Below are 22,193 nucleotides of genomic sequence, written 5' to 3'. Positions count from 1 at the left end.
GTATGAGTGGTTTGGCTGCATGTATGTCTGTGTACTATGTGTGTGCCTGGTGCTAGTGGAGACAGAAGAGGGCACTGGATCCCCTGGAACTTATGGATTGTTGTGAGCCACTATGTGGATGCTGGGAGTCTAACGTGGGTCCTTAGGACTAGAAGTCTTAACTTCTGAGCCACCTCTCCAGCCCCATGGAATTTTTATTTTATTTTCCCAAGGAAACTTTAAACCCCATCCCCTGCAAACAGGGCCTCTTTCCCTAGGTTAGCTCTTCCTTTTCATATTTTTCTCCCAATTCTGTACAGGCCATCAAAGTCTCTTTGAGTTTGGGGCAAGCAGATTTAATTCAATTTCATTCTTAAAGTCTTTTACAACTGGTGCTATTCATTTTCTATCTTATTAATGCATGCGTTTGGCTTTTCGTGTTTTCTTTTAACTAAATAGAGTTTAACAGTTGTGGTAAGGAACACTTGGTACTCTATAGTGGACCTGAAAGAAAAAAGGCATGTTGTAGGCAGGGCTGAAGCCACACTGAAATGATATTTATAGTAGATCAAGGTCATATACAATGAAAGTAATAGTTATTGTTATTGTAAAAGGTTAATTTTTAAGTAAAAAATTTCTTTGGGCATCAAAAATAAAGGATAAACTCAAAATGATGTTTAGCTAGATTTTTTTTACTTAGTATGAAGTATTTTATAATTGTTGAATACTTCCTATAACATATACATAGGTTTTATTCAATAGACATTTAACAAATTTTTGCATGCCTTTTGATATCCATTATTTGTATGTCTTTGGTTTCAATAAGTGGTGACTTATTGAAGATTTACTTTGAGCCACGAACAGTACTAGAAACTAGGAATATAAACAAGGTCAACCCATTCCTCCTCTTTACCTTATGAAGCTCATATTTTTGTGGGAAAATAGATGGTGAATTGTATGATTTTTGTGATAAAATGATATAATTGTAATTTATACAAAATAAAAGTATTTAAAAGGTGACAGAAATATTTGTTAAATTCAGTGATACAAAATGAGACCACAACATCTAAATTCTATATAAATATTTCTGTTTGGTTTTTGCTTTGCTGGGGATCAAATTCAAGGTCTCATGTATGTTAGGTAATCACTCTATTAGTGAGCTAAATCCACAACTCTTAAACAGAAATATTTAGCAACATGTGGATGCATGCCTCTTTCATACCAGCATTTAGATCATGGAGACAGGAGGATTATGAGTTCAAAACCAGACTGAATTGCATAAGGCCTTTAAGTCTAGCCTGAGCTACACAGAGAGACCCTGTTTCAAAACTGAAGGGCTGGGTATGTAGCTCAGCAGCAGAGTACTTTCTTAGAGTTTACATGGTTCTGGGGTTGATCCGCAGCATTATAAATAGTTAAAATTATAATAAAAACTACAGTAAACATTTAATTAAAAGTCTACTATAATGACTTCACTGACTGCGTATTAAAAAAATAAGAGAATGACACTGGGAAATTTGCAGGTTGAGGTTTTTTTTTTTTCTTTTTAAGAACTCCTAAACGGTTACAAATATTTCCAAAAATATTTAGGAGTATGTCTAGCCAAAGATTTTTGGAGATCGGTCTCATTGTGAAGCTTGGGCTGGCTTGCAACTCCGTGTAGCCAGGCTAGCTGTGAGTTTGAGATTCTCCTGTCTCTGCCTCCAAGGTGCTGAGATGTGGGATTAAGCTGCCATGTCTAGTCTAAACTATTTTAAAACAGAGAAGAAAGATGAAAAGAAAAACAAAGACTTCCTGTTAGAGGAAGCAACCCACAAGAAGGTTGGCAGTATGAAACTGCAGGTCAAGCTGCAGGAAGTGGAGGAGAGCGGGAACATTAAGGATTAAGTTAAGGTTCGAGTCAGGCTAGGGAGGGCCTTGGGGACCATTTTAAAATGCTGTTTTGTTCTCTATAGGTTGAAATTTAGCAGGGTGTTAGTCCCATTATAATATATCTGATTTAAGCTCTGGAGAATTCACTGTAGTAATTTTGTGGAGGTTGGATTAAAATGGTGGAGACGGTAGGTTGGGTCCAATATGGCTTCTCAACCTTGTAGACAAGAAGGCTGCAGGGATGAACAGGAAGTTTGAAAGAGGCTTAGGAGAAGAAAATGCCTCGTTAGTGACTGGTTGCGTAGGGGAGAGGGGAGCAGCATTCTGGTTTGTGTAGAGGTGGCACCGTGCAGTGTGCCAGGCAGCGTTCTGGTTTGTGTAGAGGTGGCACCGTGCAGTGTGCCAGGCAGCGTTCTGGTTTGTGTAGAGGTGGCACCATGCAGTGTGCCAGGCAGCGTTCTGGTTTGTGTAGAGGTGGCACCATGCAGTGTGCCGAGCAGCGTTCTGGTTTGTGTAGAGGTGGCACCATGCAGTGTGCCGGGAAACATGCTAGGGTAGGGTAAATGATGATTTTCTACATGTACATGTTGAGGTTGCATTTAAAGGGAAATGTTGAGCAAAATTTGTTTTTTGGAGATCTGAAACTCCAAAGAAGGGAATTAGGTAATGGCACACAGAAATCTTGATAACCAAGTGTTTTATGAAGAGTTAGCTGTCAGGGGATGGTAGAAACAGCAAAAACCAATCAGATTTCTTTCCTGAAACTTCTGGACAATTGGTGTTGCTAGCCACAGAAAGAGTTTTAGGCGCGAGAACAGTAAGATGCAGGTACCAGGGTGACAGCCTCCAGGCCTGACACATTAGCTTACAGATGAATTACTTTACAGAGAGCCAGGCAGCTGCATTGGCCGAACCAGATCTGGGAGGGGGTCAGGAGATCAGCTGGCGTCACTCCCTGCATCCCTTATTTCTGATATTTTAAATTGATAACCCATTTCCCCCAAATCTGACCAGGCTCTTCCTTAGCTTATATCACAAATACAGAACAATTTTTAGATAGAGCCATGCTTGCTTCCTTCCATAGCTACCTCCAAGATCTATTTTACTTGTATGTGCGTGTGCGTGTGCGTGCGTGCGTGCGTGTGTGTGTGTGTGTGTGTGTGTGTGTGTGTGTGTGTATGTAGTGTGTGTGCACGCACCATGGCACACATATGGAGGTCAGAGTTTGGTTTTCACCTTCCACATTGTGGATCTTAGAGATTGAACTCAGGTCATCAGGCTTGTGAGCAAGCACCTAGCTGCACCCTGTGTTTCTTCATGAGTCTGACCGTGTTCCTTCCCCGAGGCTGGTGGAGCAGGAATGAAGATCAGGGTCTGCCAGATGTTCAGAGTCTTTACTCTTTGGCACATCTGCTGATGAGGGGTGTGTGTGTGTGTGTGTGTGTGTGTGTGTGTGTGTGTGTGTGTGTGTGGCGGGGAGTGAATACCCATGATTACATGACTGACGTGGTATGTAAGTGACAGACAGGGAGACATTTAAGGATCAGTCACAGGAGTCGGTAGGGCTGAGGGATGTTGTGGGTGGCTACTGTTTGCTCCCTGCTTGTTATAGCCTCTAGTTCAGGGCTTGACCAGGGAGGTGTGTGTGTGGTGGTCACACCCATCTAAGCAGATCTGTCAGCTTTCCCGCTTTTGTTAGAGGGTGATATCATGCTTCCTGGGGGGAGCTCTGGAAGACAATGAGCCGCCACTTTCCTCTAGATACAGTAGGCGGAGTCAGGAAGGTAGTATTGACATGGCTGGGGCCCAGGAGCTACTCACTGCTCTGAGGCAGTCAGATGGTGAACCAGCGTAACCTTGGCACACAGGCCTGGCTTGTACAAGGCGTCTGGCTGCAGAGCCAAAGAGGACTCCACCCTAGGGATAGGAGTGCTTTAGACATCTGGGAATCTGGAATGGGCTTTAAATTCAGATCCCTATGTCAAAAGCAACCCAAAACAAAACAACCCAGTCCAACCACAACAAAACAATATTTATACCAGTAATAACAAAAGTGATTACTATAGATGGAACACCTCTGTGCCAAGTACCTTAATGCAACTTTTAAGATCTTGTCTAGTAGGTATTGTTGCTCATTTCTTAGTACAGTGGTAACCAAGGCTCGCAAGGTTAAATTATTTGTCCAAAGCTAAAATGTGTGGCAGGTATCAAATATTCGGAACTTCCTAACATCTGCATTCAAAAGATGTAATCCCTTCCCACTATGACTTTGATGGGGGCTGTCAGTCCCTGAACACAGAATGTCCTTTCCATCTAAGGACAGCAATTGGTTCTCTCGGAGGATGCAAAATCCAACAGGAGTTTATACTGTGCCTGGGACCTTATGAGGACTTTTAATGTCAGAAGTTCATTCTCTTTCTTCACCAAGGTCAGAGACCCTGGCCACTTAGGGAAGCTGGTATTTTGGATGAGAAGAACTAGCCTGAGAGCAGAACAGAACCATGACAGGCACTGATGGTATTTAACGCCTGGGTTGCGTGCTGTGGGACCAGAGACCCATCCCATCTCTTGTGATAATGTGGGTTTCATTATTTGCGTGAACTGCTTTGTCCTGGTTTCTGTCTTCTGAAAGTGAAGCATCCTGAATGACCACATGCCTCCACAGAAATGATGGCCAATGAGAGCTAAGCAAAGCGATCTTTAAAATATGCCTCCAGGCTGCTTTCCAACTAGTCACTTCAGGCTGTGTTCTAGAAAACAAGGCTTGGGAAAAGTTTTTAAAGGAAAACTACTTAACAGTCCTTACTGCGGTGTTAGTATGTGATAAGCATCCAAATAATCAGATGTTCTTAACTACATTGTGTACAAAGCAGGACCTTCTTAGGATGTCTGATGTTGCTCAGCTCAGAGCAGGCCTCCATTCCTGAGCTAATCTGTTGATGTATGTGTGGGGATGACTCTCTGGCTTCTTTGAAGGCCTTAAGACCATCCTTGTATCAGAAAAAAAAAAGGGGGAGAAGGGCTTAAAGCTCTGAGTTCTTGGGCATCTGCTAAAGATCTGATTTGTCAGGTGGGGAAATTCCTTGTTTGTGACTCAGCCAGCCAGGAAGATGGAGGCCTACCTTTCCCCAGCCAGTTTCCAACTTCTGCCCTTTGGGTCTTGACTTAGCAGAGACTCTAGGAGGACTTACCACCTGTAAGTACCCTCCTCATTTCATTTGTCCTCAGCCCCTGGCTATCTAGTTGACAACTGGTGGACTCAAGCTGAATCTGTCACTTTTTTTTTCCTGCTTGTGGGGTTTTGAACCTAGGACCTTATGTATGCAGGTTATGCGTGTAACCACTGAGCTCTATACCCTGACAGTCTGCTTCACTTGTGATTAAGCTTGTTACTACCTCGTAATGCCCTGAGCTCAATGCTTTGCACACATATCATCTCTTCTTTCTCCCAATTCCCCCCTTTCTCAGTCTTCGTTCTTGGGTCCCTACCTTCTGCATCTGAAAACACTTAGTACTCTTCTGGGGTCGATTTCATCCTTCTCCTATTTTCATATTGGGCCTCTAACTTCAGACTCAAGGAGGGAGAAGGTGGTTGTAGCAGGTTGTGTTTGAAACTCTTCTGATGGCAGTCTTTGCCCACTGCCTCAGCCTGTTGTGACTCAGTCCCTCACATGTTGGAGCTGTGCTCCACTCCTGCTGGGCTCCTTTCAGTTTCTAAATATTCACCTTCAAGCCTTTGTGCATTTGCATTTTGTTGGTGGTTGTTTTTGTTGTTGTTGTTGTTGTTGTCGTCAGCTTGACACAAGTTAAAGCTCTCTGAGAAGAAGAACCTCAATTGGGAAAATGCCTGTTTCACATTGGCCTGCAGGCAAGTCTGTGGGACATTTTCTTGACTAATGATTGATGTGAGAGGGCCCAGTCCACTGTGGGAGGTCCTACCCCTTGGCAGGTGGTCCCGGGTGCTATAAGAAAACAGTCTGAACAGGCCAGCAAACAGTGTTTCTCCATGGCCTCTGCTTCAGTTCCAGCCTTGAGTTCCTGTCCTGACTTCCCTCAGTGATGGACTGTAAGTGTAAGATGAAATAAACCCTTTCCTCCCCACGTTGCTTTTGATCATGGTGGTCTTATCACAGCAATAGAAACCTAACTAGACATGTATATACTATTTCCTCTGCTTGGACTAACCTCTTTACCTGTCAGACATATCTATAATAAGTGGTTCAGCTCACCTCTTATTCCTAGAAATCAGTCTCGACTTTCCGGCATAAGTTAGGGGCCTGCCTTAGAAAGGGGCCCAAAGGGCAGAGGCAGCCACTCAGGATATAATCCCATGGTCTGAGAGCGAAGGGCCAGAATCATACAGGAATGAATGGTCTGGTCAGCCGTACAAGACTGGTGCTGTCACCTGTCCTAGGAGCCTTAAGAAATAACACTCACTATGACTCACCTGGGAATGAAAAGGAGGGGCAGGGAACCATTGTGGTCTTCATCATCATTTAAGAGTTTCATGGGAAAACTATAGTGGGTGAGGCAGTGGGGCCAGTGTGCTTGGGCTCTGGATGAGCTATTTTGTGCCTGAACCTGCTCAAAGTTCAGAAGTGGCCTCTGACAGGTACCTAGAAAGTTTCAGAGATAAGATGCTTGCCTCTGTTATTGTATTTAGAACATTAAGCTTTATTTTCTACTGAGATTTATTTGTTATTTAAAGATTCTTAGCACTAGGCATTTGTTTCACACAGGTACTGGCAGAGCCATGCTTAATAAGCAGGTTTGCTTTAGATTAAATGTTCTGAGTGTTTGTTTCTCTGAATGTTTTATACAGAAGAACAGCTCATGTTAAAGTTGAGTTTATGTGGTACTTTGAAGAATGTTTTCATTAGAGTGTCAATATGTCTATTTATAGGTGAGTGTTCATTGGATTATGCCATATCAATCAGGTACTTATATACATATTGCTCAGCATGAAGCTAGGAAAATTAACTTAAAAATAGACCTAATAGAGTAAGTTGTATACATAGCATTTAGAATTAGTAAGAATCATAGAAATGATGTATGAATGAATATAGGTGGGAAGACATTTTTCAGCCAAATAGGTAAGCTATTTTTTAATATTGACTTGTTTTTAGAATGATTCACATGTGTCCAAATAAATAACATAAAAGTAATTTAGTATGTAATTCATACTATGCCAGTGATGAGAAAGCCAGAGTCTCAATGTTTTCAGCTTGTCTCAGAGGATGGTATGACCTTTTATCTTGCTTTTCCCAGGAACTCTGGGAAGTGGACACCTGCTAAAACTACAGACAAGATCTAGTTTACCCCTTGGAAACAGGGAGCATCCCTTAGAAAAGGCTTGGAAGTCAGACAGCAAGGCAGTGGGCAAAGCCTGGCAACAGAGGAATGGGTAGTAGGTGCATTCATTCATTCAAGTTGACATTTATTGGAATCTGCCAGGCATTGATTCAAAGTTAGTTAAGAAGGGGACCTGACTACCAACACTAAAGTCTGTTGGAAGAGAATCCTTACTCTTTCTGATAGGAGCAGATAGACACATGTTTGCTGCAATGAACAGGGTCTCACCAACAGGGTGGCATTTGAGAAGGACAAATAGCCTTATGGAAAATCAGTAGATGTAAAGAGTGGAGGAGGATATTAAAAATGGAGGGGAAAGCATTAAAAATGAGGGGTAGGATGTTTAAGAAACTTCTGTTCCTCAGTGTGACTTCACTGCCAGTACAATGAAGAAAATGTTAAAGCTTGGAAAATAGATTGAGAAGAAGGTAATTGGGCTTGAGATTGGATGGGATGGAGGCACTTATATGGGGCTCTTTAGGATGTATCATGAGGCCATGGGAAGGAGGGAGGTGTTCCAGGCCTGTCAAGAAAGGAAGAAAAAAAAAATCTGTGTAGGTCCAGGAATCCCTGCATCAAGGGGCCATATGGGAAGAAGAGGAAACACAGGGTTCCACCTGAGAGGATGAGCCCAGAAGGGGGAGCTTCTATGAAAAATGGTTGTTGGCATTAGCAGGGGAGGAGAAGAGCTAGAGAATTCGGCTATTAGGTGCCATTGTCGTAAAACGTTTTCAGTGACTGGGCAGGGATTGGTTGGCAGACTAAGGAAATAGACCAGGTAAGCATAGATTGCTTTCTGAGTGATGTCTCCTGCCTGGCAGCTCCTCAATTCCATGAGCTTTTCTCTGAGTTTGATTAGGGGGTGAGCTGATAGGGAGAAGAATCGAGGTCTTTCTCTCTACCATTATCGACTCAGGATGATGCGAAGCTGTGCAGGAGTTTGAAGGAGGTAGGGAGTGGCTGCCGCCTAACAGATACTGTCCACTTCTTCTGAAGTAAGGAATTCTTTTAGGTTTGTGAATGCATCAAAATAGGGATGCATGGGTTTTTTGGGGTGTGTGTGTGTGTGACACTTTGTCATTTAGTACAACAGTCAAATTGGTATTTTCATTCATGTATATGTGGCTCATGTTTACTCTACTCTCATTCTCTCTTTCCCCGGTGACTTTTTTTTTTTCAATTAGTCCTCTTACTTTCATGTACTTTGGCAGAGGGTTGTGACTGTATGAGTTTAATTTGGTTGCTTATAGGATCCTGGGTGAGGATCTATTTATAGGAGCGTAGGCAACTTACCAGTAGCTATGTGATTGGAGAAGATGTCTCTCCCTCCCCCAGCAACCATGAACTGCCTACAGTTCTTCAAGGTAGGTAGGGCCTTGTGAGTCCTTCCCTCAGGCAACTATTAACTGCTGAAAATCTAGAAGCTGGAAAATTTTTTGTTTATTGGTTACTGCCTTTTCAAAAGAGAGAGACAGAAAGGGGAGGGAGGGAGGAGAGAGAGAGAGAGAGAGAGAGAGAGAGAGAGAGAGAGAGAGAGAGAGAGACTCCTAATGTGGTCATGCTAGCCCCAGACTTCTATGCTTGTCTTCTTCCTGCCTAAGCCTCCTGAGTAGCCTAGTCTACAGGTATGTGCTGCTGCACCTGGCCAGTCTTTTTTTTTTAAACGAGCTATCACGTGCGTTAAAGTTCTCCATTGTAAGAGAGGCTGTTTCAGTTCAGCCTGTTCATTTGGTAGAGGCAGAGAGAGGCAGAGAGCTCAGAGATGTCGGAACCCCTCAGCTCTGGAGAGCGTAAGTGTCTTCATTTGAGAGAGTGTGGAAGGCAAAAGTACATAAGCGTTTAACGCAAGTCCTGTGTGGTCACCCGGCTTGAAATTGTGGCCCTACTTGATGCTTGCATTGGCTCCTGCCATGTAAGAGGCTACTTCTCCAACTCAGCGGCTAAACTGATGTAGGATGGGTTGCTCACTTGTGTTCTGGGTTGCCTGGGCCTGTACATCAGGGTGGCTCTCAGCGGCTGGGGCAGCTGGGCTTCTTGCTGCCAGTGTGGAGATCGGGTTGTTCAGAAGGCTCAGCTCACACACTCTCCTCTCTGGGCCAGCAGATTATATTGGGTATTTGTTTTCCGGATGGTGTTAGAAACCCGTGAGGGGTAAGTGGAAACAGACAGATGAGTGAGATTTCCTTAAGAACCCAGTTTAGGATACTGCCACTCCTAATACATATGCCAAGCCCAAACTCAAAGACTAGGAAGTATATTGGACCCTGAAGAGGCTAAAACAAGTACATGGTAATGTAAAGAGGGTTGAAGAGTTGGGGCCAGAAGTTCAACCTAAAGCACCTGCTGTTAGCTTTGAGTACAAGAAAGCACTTCATCAGTAAAGCTTCCACTGTGACAGGACCTACCTTATGGGACTCTGTGGGGAAGAATATGGGTTAATTCTAACAGACATCACGCAGAGCATAGCTTGAGCTTAGAAGATGTTAAGGAAATGTTAATATTGTCACTAATTTTATCCACCTAACATAACTATGCATGCACAGAGTGTCATAAAGGTTTGACTTCACAAATTGGCTGGTTACCAGCCCTTATCCAGCAGCAGAAGGACTCCAAGGAGAAGCCTTCTACAGAACCCTCAGATAATTCATTTGCAGTTCCATTTTCTCTGTCTTAGAAATGCCTCTGAGCTACAGACTCAAACTCCTACCCGCTGCTCGCGTGCTTGCTCTGTTCTGCCTGGCTTCCCAGCCCCCTCCATCCTGCGTATCTCACGCCCAGTGTCAGCGCTGCAGTGCTCCCAAACCACCTGCCAAGAGGTGTGGAACAGGAGCCAGAAACAGAGGCCAGCTGCAGATGCTCTGCCCCATCCAGAGGCCTGGAGTAATCTAACAGGCCTGACACGGCCTGGCCACGGAGTGACTATAGACTAATTCCGCCATGAGTAACATGTGAGCCCTTCCAGCTGCTTCTGGAATCAGACAAAAGGCCTTGTTGTTGCCAGCCTGGGAAGGATCCCCTCTGACTGTATCACCACCGTTTTCCCAGGGATGACTCTCTAGGGAGGGCTAGTGCCTTGTGTTAGCTTCTTTGAGGCATCCCCAAAGTCTCCAATAGATCAAAACTCCAAAGCTTATAAGCTTATAAGCTCACTCAGCCCACTTTTCCACATTATGGAAGGTGATTAAGAACACAGATAACTGGGCAAACGAATCTGGGCCAGAGCCATGTTCCTTTGCATGTGACCTGGGACAAATCATGTCACCTTGTGTGGAATAAGGATATCGATGTTACCCAGCCTAACAAATTGTGATATGAAGCATGGCCAATGCCTAGCAAAATGCAGATTACTAACAAATATTCAGAACTATTAGCTGTCATTATTTCTCATCTCTCTGTGCAATGAGGCTAGATTTTCTTCAGAAGCCCAGTCTTTAAGATCTGTATCCAGTACTCTCCCTTTATCTATGGTTTTGTTTTCCACATTTTTTTTTGTTGTTATCTGTTAACCTCAAGTCAAAAATATTGCATAGGAGACTCCAGAAATAATCACAAGTTTTCAGTTGCTCACCATTGTGATTCAAAAGCTCTTCCTGTTCAGCTGCTCTTCCTCACAGAGACCTTTGTCCAGTGTATCCATGCTGTACACACTATCTGCCCCTTAGTCACTGAGTCACTGTCTTGGATGCCAGATGAACCATCGCAGTATCACCATGCTTATATTCAAATAACCAGTATTCTAAAATAATGGTTGAAAAGTGATAAAATAGTAATGGTGTCAATGTGGATACACCAAAGAGAATCCACAGACTAAACAGCATAAGATGCCAACTTATTAGGGAAAGAAAAAATATGTATTCTGAGGTTGCCAAGGTTTACAGTGGGAGTCTGTGGAATGGTGAAGAAACAAGAGGTCATGTTAACTTCACTGTTGTATGTTACAATGTTGTATGGCAGATGTTATGTGACAAGGGCTTAGTTCATAAAGGCATTAAATGAGTGTGTTCATGAAATGAATGTGTTCATGTACAGGAAAAACAGCATGCATGGAGTTCGGTACATTCTGTGATTTCAGACTTCCACTGAATAACATGGACTGTTCCACTGTGGATGAAGGAGATTGTTGTATGCATTATTCTATTCCATATCATTCCCTCGCAGCACATTTTATGGGTCCCCCACCCTTTCTATTCTTGAACTATTTTTTTCCCTAAGACTGCTGTTTATTTATTTCCTTCTTAGTATGTGTGTATGAGTGTAGGATAGAAGATAACTTACATTCTCTTCTTTCCATCATGTGGGTCAGATTCTTTGCAGATATAATCATGAATAAAACATACACCTTACTACAGAAAAGGTTGCTATTGCAGTGTGAGTTGTAGCTAGACATTCAGTGGGTGGTTGTTCACAGTAGCTATACTCTGTAAACCCTGGTCACAGGACTAGCATCCTGCAAAACTGGTCACAACATTTTCATTAGTAGATCAATACATAACTCCAACTGTTTACAGTAAGTCTTATTTTTAAGTTTAGAAAAACTTATCTAACATATCACAGCTTTCTTGTGTTAGGAAGGTAGATAGCACTTGAGCACTGTGCTTGGAGATTCTTTCAAAGGTGAAATTGCAAGCAAAAACCACAGAAATGTAAAAAAAGTCCCCAAGTAAATTTAAAAGAGATAGTTTGTACTATACGAGCTGAGCAGGAGGATGCCAGCTCCTTCCAAGCTGAGAACTTAATGAATCTGTGGTCTCTGCATGCATTCAAATGCCTGGAAAATACTGCAGCATGGGTTTTGAGAACACAAGTTAAGCTTAGCTACTAGGCAAATTCATAGAAATGGCACTTGTAAGTAATCAGGACCCCTCCCTCTTGCACATACTACTCTGCAGAACAGAAGCCAAGTAGACACCCCACTTTACCCAACTTCTTCTGGAAGTCTTATCAGGACCCTGTATTCTACAGAAGCATGACTTCCTGTCATCACACTATTCTCCATTCTCTGCCCTGAGTGGCTTATCCGAATATCTATCCGGTGAAGTATTTTCTCTGTATTTTGGTATTAGTGCTAAAGAAGTGTGAGGTCCCAGGTGAGCTGCCACTCCTTATTACTGCCTCAGCCTGATGCTGTTCACAGAATGTTCTCTCATCTTGGAAGCATGGCTCCAAATTTCTGCAGCCCATTCAGTTCCAAGTCACAGGAGAAATTGTGGGAGCCCACAGAGGCTTCCTAGTGAGAAATTATTCAGGGTCAGAGAATCTGAGCTTGCTTTACCCAGCAGGGCTGCATAAGGAGATGTTTTGGCCACGGGCATGTTTACCAGGTGTTTGGAAGGGTCTACACTTTGCTGTATGGTGTGCTTTGATCTTGCAAGGGAGAGGTCTTTTGCCTCTTCCCTTGGCATATTATAAAAAACCCTTTTCAATAAAGGGTGAGGCTGTTGGATATTGACCCAGGTCCTCCCGAAGCTATCTTGTGTTTTTGTCTTTCTCCTCATCTTCCAGGTCTCTCTTACTATCTGATATTTCCTCATTCCTCTCTCCTCCACCTAAGAACCCTTCAAAAGGTGGGAGCTGGACCCCCACAAGATATGCAAAAGTAACTAGATTCCTACTAAACCAATGGCCTTGGAGAAAGAACTGTCTTTGTAATGTTGCCTCTTACAAAACTTCTCTGTAATTTTAATCACTTTTTTTAAAAATATGATACAACAGTGTTTTATAATTTTTGTTCCAGGTGTTCTAAAAAATGCTTCCTAATAATTCTTATTAAAATTCCCAAAGAGCTGGGCCATGGTGGCACAAGACTTTAATCCTAGCACTTGGGAGGCAGAAGCAGGAGGATCTCTGTGAGTTTGAGGCCAGCCTGGTCTGTATAGAGAGTTCCAGGAGAGCCAGGGCTATACAAAGAAACTCTGTCTCAAAGTACCAAAAAACAAAACAAAACAAAACAAAAACCAAAATCAATACAAAACAAAACAAAAACCCCAAAGATACTAGTTTTGAAACTTAACAAACTAATTATGTATTTTTATATTAAAGAATAAAGATATGGTTTTCAGCGGGATAAATATCTGAGATAATTCTGAGAAAGAACAGTGTTTTGGGAATAGCTCTGCTAGGTCTTAATGTGGGCTACAATGCCCTTTAATTTTAAAATTATTATTGTTTTTATGTGCATGGATGTTTTGACTGCATGTATAGGTACTATCTTTGAAGGCCAGAAAAAGACTTCAGATTCTCTGGAATTATAGACAGTTGTGAGCTGACATGTGGGCACTGAGAATTGAGCCCAGGTCCTCTGGAATAACAGCTAATGCTCTTTCAGTTGAGCTCTCTCCCCAGCCTCCATAGGAGCCTCATGACCATGGAAAGCAGTGTCAAAAGTCTGGACACAGAGATCATTGGAAAGAGCAAACCAGATTTGAATTTCTATAACATTTTAATATAGTATGAAGGACACAAAATCATGAAGAAATGAGTGGTAATTCCAGAAAACTGGTGTTGTTTGGAAAAAGTTATTTAATAAACACATCTCTTACAAAGCAGAGCATAGTGATGCATGCCTATAATCATAATTCTAGAAGCTGAGGCAGGAGAACTTCCACAAGTTCAAGACCAGGCTTGGTTACATAGTGAGTTCCAGGCCAGTCCAGGCTTCTAAATGAGATCCTTTCTCAAAAAACCAAAAACAAAAGTAACTCCACAAAACAATAGCAATAAATCAAGCCATCACAAGAAGATGGAAGTAAATATATAATTGTGTTTTCATGTGGAGAAAGATCTTTTAAACTTAAAAAAGATGGAGAAAATCAGAAAAAATAAAAGTCTTACCTGGCAGGGGAGACACTATGATCTTCAAAAGTAAAAATCAATTTACCTTGCCATGTAAATACTAATTCAAAAGTAAGCAAAAATTAGAGATAAAAAACAAAATAAGAAAAATACTTGCAGCAAATAAGGGAGATAGAAATTAAAATATCATCTATGTTTTAAAAAAGTCATTGAAATCATTAGAATAAAACAAAAATAGGAAAAAGGAACAAGAAATGCACAAAAGGGGCAGTACAACTGTCAAATAAAGGTACAAAGAGGATTGCTCTAAAATTGATTCAAAACAAGAGATTTTTTTCAGTCATAAGAGAAAAGATTAGAATCAGTGAGAGTGCTCAATAATGCACGCCAGGCTGGTGAACGGTGTCTTCTCATGGACCACAGCCCTTTAGAGCAACCTGGCATCACAGAGCAAGAATCTTCTAAATGTTGTGATAAGTGAAACAGACATTCAGGAGACGAAATCGTATTTCATTTCAGCCAAGGTGGGGCTCACGTGGTTTCTGCAGTTTGTTCCTGTCTACTTAAATGAAGGTTATATATTAACATGCTAGCAAGCACTAAAATATTCCCCTCTAACCTCTTCCTCTCATAAGCCAGAGCTAATGTTTAAAAAGGCTTTTCATGAGAAGGGTTATGTATTTTATGTAACTTTTAGAATGTTGTGAAATATGTTATTCTTATGACTTTAAAAATACTGTGATTGTTTTTCATCTTAAAATTAATATCACCTAACTAAGCTAAGAAACAGTGACCAAAGTACCTGTGCTTATCATGATTGCTTTCTATTTTGAGTGTGTAAAATATTGATGCCTGTTGTAATATTTATCAGTTTATCAGTATGATAGATACATGGTGTGTCCAGAGACAAGATTTCTACTCCGGACATTTTTATTAAATTATTCTAATGGACAATTAAATAAGACAAAAGACACTGTGTCAGAGTCCATCGGAGTCCAGCTCTGACTTGTCAAAGGGTTGTTCGGGGGAGGAGAGAGAAATGAAAAAGTATTAGATAGAAATATAGGCAGAGATAACAAGAAAGACAGAGACATAGGATAACTTCAGGAGGGCCTTGGGTCAATACCCAGTTGCCTTGAGGTTTATTCTAATGGGCTTTTTATACACTGCCAAGGGGAGAGGCAAAAGATCTCCCCCTTTCAATATCAAAGTACAACATACAGCCAAGTGTAGACCCTTCAAAACACTTAGTAACCATGCCCCTGGCCAAATCATCCTGTTATGCAGCCCTGCTGGGTAAAGTAAGCTCAGATTCTCTGACCTTGAGCAAAGTCTTACCAGTGAGCCTCTGTGGGCCTCCACAACAGTAAGAAATGTTTCTCTCATAACATTTAGTTGATTTTAGAAGTTTGGGAATAAAAACTTTGACAGTGGGAATCTAGATAGTGATTTTTATTTTATTTTATTTTTTTAAATTACTTATTTGTATGTATGGACACCTACTTGTCTTTATGTGCATCACAAGTGTGTAGTACCCACAGAGGTCAGAAGAGGGTAGTTGATCCTGCAGAACTGGAGTTACAGGTGGTCATGAGCCACCTCATGTGAGTGCTGGGAACTAAATGTGGGCCTCTGTAATAGCAGCAAGTGCTCTTAACTCCTGAGCCTTCCCTCCAGCTCCTAGATACCCATTTTAAAGTATAGCATTTGTGTCAGGGTCATTACAGTAGCTATTTTTCTTTTTAATTTTTTAAACATAATTTTCTTTATTGAGTCTTTGGGAACTTCACATCATGCACCCAGTCACACTCATTTCTCAGTCCCCCCACATCCACCCTTTACCCTTGCAGCATTTCCAAGCTCCCCCCAAAAAAAAAATTAAAAAGAAATTAATTAAACAAAACAAACAAACCACTTCACTCCTCCATCTTTCCTGCCTCTCCATCACCTCTTCATTTGTCTTAGTGGCACTGGGGCTGTGCTGTGTCCAAACAGCTTTACTTACAAATGTTCATTGTAATGAGTTGTTGGTCAGGTTCAAGGCCTCTGGCTTCTGATACACCATCAGTACTGGACCCTCACAGAGACTCTTCTTGGATATCCTGCTGTTGCCATGTCATGGTGATCCTATGACTGTGGTTCTACAGGACCAGTTCCTTCACTTGCTCCAGCACGTCATAGATGGGGTAGATGCTGGGGTGGGCTGACTCAAAGCACTGGGTGTGGGCCTGAGCGGTAGTTGAGTTGGTCAGTCCGGGGCTCAGTTTAGACCGCCACCCACAGCTCTCCTGTGCCCATGTCATTGGGTTTAGTTCTCCTGTGCCTGTGGTGAGGGATGGGACCTGCTCTTCCAGGGCTGGCGAGGGGCAGGGCCAGTCTCTCCCTGCAATGGCCAGTGAGGGGTGAGGCCCGCTCAGCACAGCCTTCGAATTTCAGCACACGTGGTTTGCATTCTCACTTCCCCCATGGTGACACAGACCCCAGCTGCAGTAGGACTAGGGACCCAGACATGGCCTTCAGCAGCAACCTGGACCTGGATGTTACCATGGCCCCTGTTGGTAGCACAGGCCACTCAGATCCACATGGCCCCTGGTGGCAGTAGCAGCAGCAGCAGCAGGGTCTTTGGGCACCAACATGGCCCCAGGTGGTTGTCCATTCCGAGCATCCACACAGTCTTTGGGCCTTTGATGGTAACAGGAGTTACAGACATCAACACAGACTCTGGCTGCGGTAGAACCATGGATCCCAGACATGGTACTTGGCAGTAGCCCAGGCTCAGATGTCACCATGGCACCGGGTGGCAGCGCAGGCCACCTATGTCAGTCTTTTCCTCACACCTCTGCCTTTTCAGTTCCACTTCTTTCCACAGCACATGAACTGCTCTGCTTTCCTTCTATCCCACTTCTCACCATGTATTTGCTCATTGCGATGGTGCTGGGTAGGCCTGTGGGTCTCCTCCACCTTCCCAGGGCCAAGAGGTGCCTGGTGGGCTGGTGATACTTTCCTAATTACCAAATAAGTTTCATTCACACAAAGAGTTGGATAACACAGAAAATTATCTTGACTAATCCAGGCAGTAGCTTTAATCAATGTTTCCTTAGGAATGTCTACCTGCACACAGATAACAAAAGAGAAGCAAAGACAGGACCGGATGTTTGAATGGGAACCTTTGTTAAACATTGTCTTTAAACACAAGCACAGTTGTTCTATGCTGGGTTCTAAAACCTAACTGGGAGAGAGAAACATCAGGGTCTTCACCACAGGATTATTGACCATAAGCTATGAAGGACTCCATATAAAGCGAAGTCACAGAGTAAATTCTGGTTCTTGGTGCTGCCGTGTTACTATACTGTAATGTCTGAAACATACATTCCTCCTAACTCTAGACTGCTCATCATTTTATCTTTACCTTAAGGAAGGAGTGTGGGATGAGGAAAGTGTTGAAGGTAAAACCCAGAAATGGGATTAGAATATCAAATACACAATACTCTTGGCTTTTTTTTTTTTTTTAAGTTAGAGGTTGGACAGATCATGGCTTATTTTAGGGTCATGAAATAACTGGATAACTGGAAATGTCCAAGAATTCCTGGCTTAATGAGTAATATTATGTACTCCTGCCTCTGTGCCTATTCATCTTTGTTTCCTTCTTCCGTATAAAGAAGTTACATCAACTGAGTGTAGGTCAGATGACAACATCCCGTAGCTGATCTCCAGTCTTCTCCCATGCCTATTTTGTCATTAGAGTGACCTAGTGACTCATCCAGCTCTGGAAGCCAGTGTCCTCATTTTATGCATGCTGCCTGTTCATACTGGTATCCAAGTCAACTGCTAGAACATGCTCCCCCTTGAGAGCTGTGTTTGACTGAGTGGCTTTTGTACTGGCTTTATAGAGACCAAAAGGTTACTCCAGGAGCTGCCATGCTGGTCAGGGTCAAGGGCATGTCTGGGAGTCTCTGGGTGCTCACCTCTTTAGTGACACCCTGCCTGCACAGCCACACTTACTGATTCCTCTGCTGATACATGTTATAGGAGATGCTCTGGCAAACAGAGTCCAGAACCTGAAGTGGTAGATGGGTGTTCTTCTTGAAGAATTGTTGGCCAAGGCAATGGCAGAAATAGGTACTAGCTACAGGAAGATGAAGCATGGAAAGTTGATTTGCATCTTTCATTTTCTGTAGGCTCAAATCAGATAACATTCGAAGCAATAATTTGATGGGTTGACTAATCTAATAGAGAGAACTTGTTTTAATGAATGAGCTAATGACATTGATTTTTCTTTATTGGAAAAATTTACACAATATATTTTGATCATGCTTTTCCTTCCCCTAATTCCTCCTAGATCTTCTTCACCTCCCTACCCACTCAGCTTTGTTTTTTTTTCTCTCTTTGAAACAATCAAACAAACAAAATAAAACAATTTCCCCCCTCAAAGCAAAGAAATGAAAATAAATAAGCAAAAGACTACTAAGACAAAAACTGTATAAACAAAGAAATAAAAACTACCATTGAAGAACCATTGAATTAGTTTTGTATTGGCCAACTGCTCCTGGTCATGGAGTCTGCCCTGAAGTGTGGTTAATATACCCAGTAAAACTCCATTGGAGAAAACTAGTTTTTCCTTTGCAGTGGATAACTGTAGATAGCTTCTTGATTAGGGGTGGGACCCCATGTCTACTTCCCCCTCAGTGGGACCCCATATGGTTTGAACCCATGCAGGTTTTGCACATGATGTCACAATCTCTGTGAGTTCCTTTGTGTATCAGCCCTGCTGTGTATGTAGACGTATTCAGAAGGTTTCTCCAGTCCCACCCGGCCCCCTGGTCCCGCAGCTGCTTATAAAATAATCACTCAGAGACTGTATGGTCTATGGCAGGCCTCTTGCTAGCTAGCTCTTGTATCTTTTTTTTTTGTTTGTTTTTTTTGTTTTTCGAGACAGGGTTTCTCTGTAGCTTTGCGCCTTTCCTGGAACTCGCTTTGGAGACCAGGCTGGCCTCGAACTCACAGAGATCCGCCTGGCTCTGCCTCCCGAGTGCTGGGATTAAAGGCGTGCGCCACCACCGCCCGGCAGCTCTTGTATCTTAAATGAACCCATTTCTATTAATCTATGTATTGCCACGAATTCTGTGGCTTTACCGGTCTGCTGGTATCTTGCTGCTCCTTCCACAGCGCGGCTGTCGTCTCTCCAGACTCTGCCTTTCTCTTTCCTGTCTCTCTCCTTGGATTTCCTGCCTGCCTCTAAGCTTCCTTGCCATAGGCCAAAGCAGCTTATTTATTAACCAATGGGAACAACATATATTCACAGCATACAGAAAGATATTCCCCAGCATGTAGACACTATTTCCTTGGATTCATCTATCACCTCTGGCTTTTACACTCTTTCTGCCTCTTCTGCATACATCCCTGAGCCTTGAGGAGAGGGTTTGATGAAGATATCCCATCTAGTGCTCCAAAGTCACCCTTTGCACGTTATGTCATTGACTTTTGACAGTGGTATGTTAAGGTATGCTTGCTCTTAGTAATATCATTGCACTGATAATTGACATGCAACAAATTTGGAGTAGACAGATCTCTCAGCCACTGTGTGAGACTTACTTAAGAGCCTCAGAAGTATGAAGAATGTAAAGCTGCTTCCTTCCTTGCTGACATTTTAGTGTTGCTCGTTCTCAAATGTTACAGTTTTGAAATTGGTCACACACACCTCAGAAGCTAAGTTTGAATTTCAATCATACAAAATAAAGCAAAAATTTGGCTTTCTTAGAACACTTTCAACATTGCACAATTTAAACACCAAAATCAATTTAACCTCATTTTACTCTCCCAGCACTCTGGGTAGTGAGTCACATTACAATTCGGAATCAAATGATTCTAGATTTCAGTTCTTAGAGCACAGGGGTTGTAACCTGATTTATAAATATATGTCATCTTTAGGGTACAATTAGATTTCGTCAGTAAATATCCTATAAAGTGAAACTTATTTTCAAGATCTGCTGCTGGAAGGAAGATGCATTTAAGAAATGAATAAAGATGGAAAACTTAGTGACACAGTTCCATACGCCAGGACTTGGAACAGTTCTGGAGTCTTCAGAAGAACATAGAAACTGTCTCATTTCTTATCCAGGTTGATAATCTTCATGAAATAAGGGATGAACTGGGTATAAAGTGAAAAAAGGTTTCTTGTTGTAGTCTACTGTTATTAGGCTAGGAGCTATTCATTAGCTCCTTTTCTAGAACTCTTCTCTGGATATAAGATAAAAAAAATTGCATCTACAAACATTTGCTTTTCCTTGTGATGGGCTCTGCAGGCAGGATGTCACTTAGGAGGGTCTGGTTGTGACAATTTTGCAGGGAAACAAAACCAACTTTCTTTACAAATTTAGGGAATCATAAATCAATATACCCAGAATCATAAATCACTGTCACCTTTTTCACAATAATCATTATTATAATCACTCTATGTTCTACTAGGTGTCATATATTGTTCTTGTCATTTTTGGCGATAGGGTCTTGGAATATTTTTCTATGTAGCACAGGTTAGCCTTATACTTGCCTCAGCCTCTTGGGTGCTAGAATTACAGGTGTATGTTACTATGCCTGGCATATGTTCTTTTTTTGACACATATGTGTTGTATATGTTTATGGGGTACCATGTGATATTTTAACTCATGAATACATTGTATACTATTCAATTCAGGGTAAATGTATCTCTTAAACATTTATCATTTTTGTGATGAAGAATTCTTACCCCCTTCCTTTCCTTGCCCTCACTTCCACGTTCCCTTCTTTCTTTCTTTGTCTCATTTTTATTTCTTTGTTTCTTTTTTGTTTCTTTCTTTTGTTGTTTCTTTCATTTTTTTCCTTCTTTCTTTCTTTTTTTTGGTTTTTCGAGACAGTGTTTCTCTGTGTCACTTTGTGCCTTTCCTGGAACTCACTCTGTAGCCCAGTCTGGCCTCGAACTCACAGAGATCTGCCTGTCTCTGCCTCCCAAGTGCTGGGATTAAAGGCGTGTGCCACCACCACCCGGCTCTTTCTATCTTTCTTTCTTTCCTTCTTTCTCTCTACAGTGTAACATGTAGCCCAGGCTGACATGCAACTCCCTATATAGCAGAGGATAACCTTGAATTACTGCTCCTCCTGCTTCCAGTTCTCAAGTGCTAGGGTTTCAGGTATGCACTAGCATGTCAGGCTGTGTTAAAAGTTCAAAATTCCCCTTTTCTGGCTTTTAAAAGTGTACAAGGCATTATCACCACACACAGTCATCCTACTGTACGGTAGAATATCAGACTTCTGTCTCCTATCTAACATCATGCCTGTTTACCAACATTTCCCATTCCTTCATGCCCTGCTATCCCAACTGAACCTTGCACACACTTAATATATTGCAGCAATTAAATCTATAAATTTGTATATATGTATATATGTATATGTACATACATATATATGTATATATGAGTTCATCTATCCATTCTCAGGGTAATGCTTAGAGATAAGTATCTTGGCCTCCACTTATAGATGACCAGTCTGAAGCGCCGTGGCTAAATAACTTGTGTGTGGTGCAGAATCACTTAAGTAATATGTGGCAGTTAGAACTGAAATTGAGGGTGCTCCAATTCCCTGGCCTCTGCCACACGTTGCTTCATGATTCACAGTGCTAAGTTTCCATGATCTGTTTTGAGATACACAGCTCTACCCAGGCATCTGGGGCCAGGGAGGATGGTGTAGGCATATCTTCAGGATGAAAGTGCTATATAAATCCATGGCTTAGTATGCAGAGCTCTACTCACATCCTTTCTTCCCAATAATTCAATTGTTAATATATTTATCATTTTATCCTTTGTGTACAATACTGCCATCCAGAGATAGCTACTGTTAGAATTTTCTAGATAAGGTTGAATTTATAGCCCTCTCTTTGGAAGTCAGTTGCCCTCTGTAAGCATTCCTTAGTGAGTTCCTGGAGTACTTACATTCCCATTGTTCCTCTGACATTGAGCTTGGGCTTTGGGTCTGGTCTTGTTTACTTTAAACCCCCCTGGTTCATGCTTGCCTGTGCCTCCTCACTGGTCAATTTGCTGTCAATCCAGATATGCAACTCAGCTTTAACGTCAGCTAGAAATAAGAGTACCAAGAGTGTGTGAACACATGGGCACACAAAGGTACAGAGGGACACAGGCAGAGCCCATTTCTCCTGAACTAATGCAGAC

The 22,193-nt window shown here is 42.1% G+C and overlaps 1 protein-coding gene across 3 annotated transcripts in view; it reads left to right on the top strand.

Annotated features, from left to right (window-relative positions):
• Nucleotides 1–22,193, top strand: part of Tek (TEK receptor tyrosine kinase) — a 120,071-nt gene that overhangs the window by 4,416 nt on the left and 93,462 nt on the right. The window contains exon 1 of one of the 3 annotated variants that reach the window (XM_052717684.1): nucleotides 5,024–5,047. The exons of the other annotated variants lie outside the window; for them this stretch is intronic. The gene's annotated coding sequence lies outside the window, so the exon portion shown is untranslated. Of the gene's footprint in view, nucleotides 1–5,023; nucleotides 5,048–22,193 lie in introns of those variants that run through there. 3 annotated transcript variants of the gene reach the window in all.

This window comes from Peromyscus californicus, unplaced genomic scaffold (assembly GCF_007827085.1).
Source record: "Peromyscus californicus insignis strain IS unplaced genomic scaffold, ASM782708v3 Scaffold_5__1_contigs__length_169319896, whole genome shotgun sequence".
Lineage (NCBI taxonomy): Eukaryota > Metazoa > Chordata > Mammalia > Rodentia > Cricetidae > Peromyscus > Peromyscus californicus.
Note: the sequence above shows the minus strand (reverse complement) of the source record. Positions and strands in the feature narration are given on the sequence as shown.